Raw genomic sequence first — 6,103 nt, 5'->3', positions numbered from 1 at the left:
ACCCCAGGTATTCCCTGGCAAACATGTGAATTTTCAACCCATTCTTTTTACTTATCTGCCAAGTGCAACTTGTTACTTGATCTTATATAGTTTACATCCCTGCGCTAATTTAACGATACTCTAAATTCTTGTGGCAATGTACTAGACCTATGCCTTATCAACGCAGAAGCTGTGAATGTGTCCTGTGGCGACTTTCCCCTTGTTAAGCCAGATAAATATCATCCCCCGCTTCATATTTCATTACAATTCACGATATCTAGTAGCAGGAGATTAAAGAATACAGCAACACGTTGATCTTTTAATTTCCCAAGCAGAGATTACGTGGGTCTTCACCACTATCTTAATAGTGCGGACTCGTCTTCAGTAGTACAACCAAGAGTTGTTAATGGCCAAGTCACGGTATTCACGAATATTATTCACGATAGAATGAAGAATTTTATACCACAAAAACGTACTAAATGTTCTAAATTTCCCCGCTGGTTTTCTGCTCAGGAATCTGGAATCCTGATCAGGAATCAGGAATCCTGATCAGGAAATCAGGAACACTGGAATATAGATTTTAAAATGAACAGGTCACTCGCCTTTACAAGCTTGATCATTCCATCCGTATATAGCACATGTGGAAGCTAGTAGATCCAAAAATTCAAAGTCTTGTTGGAGGCACGTTCGGGAACAGACATCCAACAATACGAAACAAGATATCTCTCTACTTAGTGGCGACGGCCAACCTGTCCTAGATGTCGTGGGCGCCATCGCCCTACACTTCGGGTCTCTGTACGGTCAAGGGTACAGTGACGGAGTTAGCTTTCCAAGCACCCTTCCCTGGATGCAAGTCTATCGGTCTCAGAGGAACTTGTCTTTAAGAGGATCAAACGCTTAAATCCGTCTTTTTGGTGTGGTCCTGATGAGATTCTTACTGCTTTGATTAAGACGTACGGGTCCTTGCTTGTTCCAGAGCTCACTTATAGTTTTATTTCTGCTTCAGAGACGAGCACATTCCCAAAGGCTTGGAAAACAGCGTGGGTAGTTTCCGTCTTTAAATCAGGGCTAAAAGCTGCTGCGACAAATTACAGACCTATTTCTCTCATATGCACAGGCTCTAAATTATTCGAGTCAACTCTGCACTCAGCGATTTCATCCTCTGCGATCAATGCTACCATTCCTCAGCAGCATGCATTCATATCGGGACGCTCCACAACTACCAACCTCGTTAGCTTCATGATGCGTGCCTCTCAAGCAGTGTATAAGACAGGACAACTTGACGTCATTTCTTTCGACTACAGTAAGGCGTTTGATGTCGTATGCCACAAAATATTCCTTCAAAACTTGACGCAACTTGATCTGCACCACCCTGTCACAGCGCTGATAAGGAGCTACCTAGGCGACCGGTACTGCTACTTTAGCGTAAATGGTCAGTCGTCAGAACTTTATTCGGTTACAAGTGGAGTTCCTCAAGGGTCAGTACTGGGCCCTCTTCTTTTCTTGCTATTTATTAACGACTTTTTGACAGTCATTCAAAACTCTTCAATATTGCTATGTGCTGATGAGGCGAAACCTTTCAAAGCGGGACAAAATGTTAATGATTGCGCCGCACTTAAGATGGAATTTGCAAATTTTGCGCCATGGCGCGCTGAAAACAAGGTCGTCATAAGTACATCAAAAACGAAAGTTGTAAACTTTATGCGAATGACTAGCAGGACTTTATTTCCCTATAGCGTTAAAGACGTTCTCCTGCCAAGAGCTCAGGGAACAAAGGACCTCGGAGTGTACTTCGACAGCTCACTTAGTTTCTCGCCCCGCGCTCAACAGATGACGCAGCGTTCACTTCGAACGCTCGGCACAGTATTTCAGGTGACGAGAGACTTCAAACAAGCTGGGTCATTTGTAACTTTATATAAGAGAATATGCATTCCAGTTCCGGAGTACGTCTCTGTGGTTTGGGACGGCACCTGTAGGTCAAATTGTGAACTTCTCGAAAATGTGCCAGAAAAATTCACATTTATATGTAAACATCGATTCTCTCAAAAGCCTTCCATCTCCATATTGCTAACACATACACTCACGTTACCTACTCTTACCTGTATACGCAATAAATCGGATGTTCTTTTTCTTCGCGAATTAATACGTGGAAAGATTTACTGCTCGTAGTTGCTTTCTAATGTGCGTTTTTACATTCCGCAGAAAGGCACAAGGAAACAGCGCGCCTTGCAGCCTTCAGATTTTTGTGACCCTCTATCTAGAGTGCAGGTGACATATAACGCCCATTCAGAGTGCCCGGATATCTTCATGCCTAATTTTAATATTTTAATTTAATTTAATTTTAATACTTATATTAATTTATTTTTCATAATTTAATTTTAATATTTGTATTCTCTTCATGTACACATCTTATGCGCTCTTAAAATCTGTATTCACGAAATTATTATTCTTGGTTATGTGCGCGCGTGCACGTGTGTGTGTGTGTGTGTGTGTGTGTGTGTGTGTGTGTGTGTGTGTGTGTGTGTGTGCGCGTGTGTGTGTGTGTGTTTGTGTGCATTGTGCTTCCTCTGCATTGTTTTGACGAGTGCGAGAGCACCAAGACTCTCGAGGTTCTTCCTGGGCACTTTATACACGCTTAAATGTTGTTGTTGCTTTTGTTGTAAGTAGGTAACCAAATGTTGTCTTGTTCTTTTCACTTTTTTTGCCTTGTCTATCATATTCATAGGCACGGTCCTTAAAAGCCAACTAAAGCTTAGACAAGCCTGCTTGTGTTGTTTTGTGTATCTTGTAGCAATAATAATAATAATAATAATAATAATAATAATAATTACTATTATGATTTCGCATAAAAGCATACATATATATACAACGGACAGAGAGGGATATAGGGAGGGAGTCTGCTGCCAACTTCAAACGAGAGCGGCACAAAGCCTGTCTACTGTTTAGGAATGGTGGCACATAAAGATGGCTAGACGATAAGGGTAAGAAAAATAAACAGAAACTACACCGCAAGATGACACTCCACAAATGCTATAATGTAATGAAACGACAAATATTATAGTTTGCCAGTAGGAAGAAAACAAGCACACTCTAACAGTAAAAAAAGGAAGACACGCGGTCACACTAATTACGAAAGCACGTAAAAAAATTCAACATCAAAATTTAAAAAAAAAAGTTTCGTCTCTAGCAAAGTCCCTCACACACGCGAAGCCAAGCCAGTTTCTTGTAGAGAACTAAAGAGCCCGCGTTGACCCTGGCCGCATCGACAAGCACAATTACTCGGATACAGGCAATGATGGAAGGTAGTACACTGCAGGCCGCGTAAGCTATAGTCCATTAGTAGCGACGTGCGAAGTGCAAGGAAGACGGGACACTTGAACATAAGGCGCCGAAGTGTCTCGAAGGCGCCACAAAACGCGCATGACGGACTATGCACTCATCCTTACCGGTATGAACGTTAGAACACCAGTACAGAGCCAACCCGTATACTTAAAGGGACGTTAAAGCGAAACAATAAATTAGTTTAGGCTAACAAAGCTTTGTTCGAGAACCCTTCAGGCAGTCATTTCAAGATGATAGTTTGATTATTAGATGAGCAAATGGAAGTTGAAGTATCAGTATTTGAATTTTGCGCCGAAACCCCAATGCTGGCACGTCACTCTGACGTCAGGGATTCCAAAGTATGCTTTCGCTTTTGGGCCGTGTTGGCTGAGTAAAGGTTCTGGAAACTTGCCATGTTTAATATTCGATTCCTCTAGAACACAATGTAGTCACTCTGTAACGCCATATAATTAAACAGGCCCTAGAAGGTGCAATTAAAATCCATGACGTCAAAGCGAGCAGGTGCGGGAACTTCAAGGAGCCGTCGCCACCCGTCTTTCCTTTTTGCGCCTTCTCTGGCTTCCCAAGTGTCTTATCGTGGTAAGAATGGTGTTTTTGGCGTCGTAGAAAGGTAATTTACTGATGCAGAAGAAATCATTTTTCTGTTTAGTGTCCCTTCAAGCATCATCATCATCATCAGCCTGGTTACGCCCACTGCAGGGCAAAGGCCTCTCCCATACTTCTACAACAACCCCGGTCATGTACTAATTGTGGCCATGCCGTCCCTGCAAACTTCTTTATCTCATCCGCCCACCTAACTTTCTGCCGCCCCCTTCAAATAGAAATCATTTTTCTATTGAGTGTCCCTTCAAGCGATGGGGCTTTAAGCGACGAGGGCCGCCTCGACCACCAACGGGTGGGGGGTAAAGGATCCATTTGCTGCATGCTGGTCCGGGTGCTGCTTGAGGAGGCGTCGCCGAATTAACGGGCGAGCGTCGTCAGGCATTCACCAAATTGTATGAACTATGCAGCGCCTTTTGGCTTTCAGCTGGCCTCGTTGTTCGACGGCCTCAATTTTTTTTTTCACTGTCCGTTAAAATTTGTCGTCGCGTAATTCACGCTGACAGTCCTCAACGACATCCGTTTGCTTGCAATTTTTATACCCGCATTCCCCAATATAACTTTTTTTCTTTTGGCTGAAAGAAAAGTCCACAGCTGCTGAGGAGCTCTTATTGACAGGAAACGTGTGCTTACTTCAATTTATGACGCTTTTCTTTAGCGTAAAGTGTTCCCGATCACAGTCGCGAAAAGTTCGAACTGCGGTTGCTCACCTCCTGCTGCTGCAGATATTACTGCAAGTATGCGACTGCTGTAAAGTTCTTTGAATACGAATCGAATATCGAATAGCCAAATGCAGACGCACATATTTACAGCAGCTATATTTATTTCGGTATAATCAGGTGCCACACGTAGACTGCCTAGTGCGAACAAGATAGCCAACTATCATGGACAATTGGTATCAGTTGCAACCACAAGATCACTATCTGTCATTAATTTCACGAATGCCGTCTCAACATCTTAGAAGCCTGGTTATAAACACGCTTTGCAAGAATGAACGGCTGCTATATTACTAGCTTTACCCGGGCGCCACAAGAGAGGGATACGGACGCATCCATGGAGCCCGTACCTTTACGATACAACGCCATACTACAACACCACAGATTGAACAGACGACAATACCCACCTCCACACAAGACCCTCTCACGTGAAGACGCCGTAACATGGAGACAACTACAAACCAATACATACCCACATTTAAGCAGACTACACGCAATCCACCCTACACTATATTCATACAAATGTCCTTTTTGTAATGATTACGCCTCCCTTTATCATACCACATGGGCGTGCCCCAACGTGAAGGCGGCCCCGCAAATACCCAACCCCACACCCGAGCAGTGGGAGGCCGTGCTGACTAGTTCGGACCCTCGTAACCAGCAGCAACTGGTGCGGCGGGCCCGGGAGACAGCAAGAGCCGCAGGAGCCCTGGACTAAGGGCGCCTCCCGCACAAGCAGAAAGACACCTGCTTGTCCTTTCTTTTATTTTTTTTTAAATAAATGTTTCTCCTCCTCCTCCTCCTCCTCCTCCTCCTCCTCCTCCTCCTCCTCCAATACGCTAACTAAATTGTTGTTAATGAAACAATCAGAAGTTGTTGGAAAAAAAACTAAAAGAAACTATGATGCTGTTGAATGGACTTGTGCGCCGTAGGCACATGTACGAGGGCACGTCGAATCGAGAACATCAGTGGTTTCAGCCTAAAAGACCGAGCTCCTACGCTAATAGCCTGCAAAGAACAGTAAATTACAGACCAGAAGCGAAAGTCACAGGTTGTCATGTAGACTTCCACCGCGAAAGCGAAAACAAGGCTCGCATGACCCATTTCCTTTCTACATTGTTTCTAAGACTTCTGTCGTATCTCTTCAAATAATTTTCGATATTTTATTCAGTAATACGTAGAACAGTAACCTGACGAACAGTCGGTTGTTGCGAAATAATTGGTTAGTTTTTAAGTAGTTCACCTTACAATATGAATATGAATAATTTGTGAGCAATAGGCGATTTGTATTCGAAAGTTCGAATATTCGTCCACCGATACTTATATATATATATATATATATATATATATATATATATATATATATATATATATATATATATATATATATATATATATATATATATAGACCTCATTTTCTTTAATCACAGCCATGCTTTGCCAAGAGATAACAAAGCCAAGGAATG

This window comes from Dermacentor albipictus, chromosome 6 (assembly GCF_038994185.2).
Source record: "Dermacentor albipictus isolate Rhodes 1998 colony chromosome 6, USDA_Dalb.pri_finalv2, whole genome shotgun sequence".
In the NCBI taxonomy this organism is placed as follows: domain Eukaryota; kingdom Metazoa; phylum Arthropoda; class Arachnida; order Ixodida; family Ixodidae; genus Dermacentor; species Dermacentor albipictus.
Note: the sequence above shows the minus strand (reverse complement) of the source record.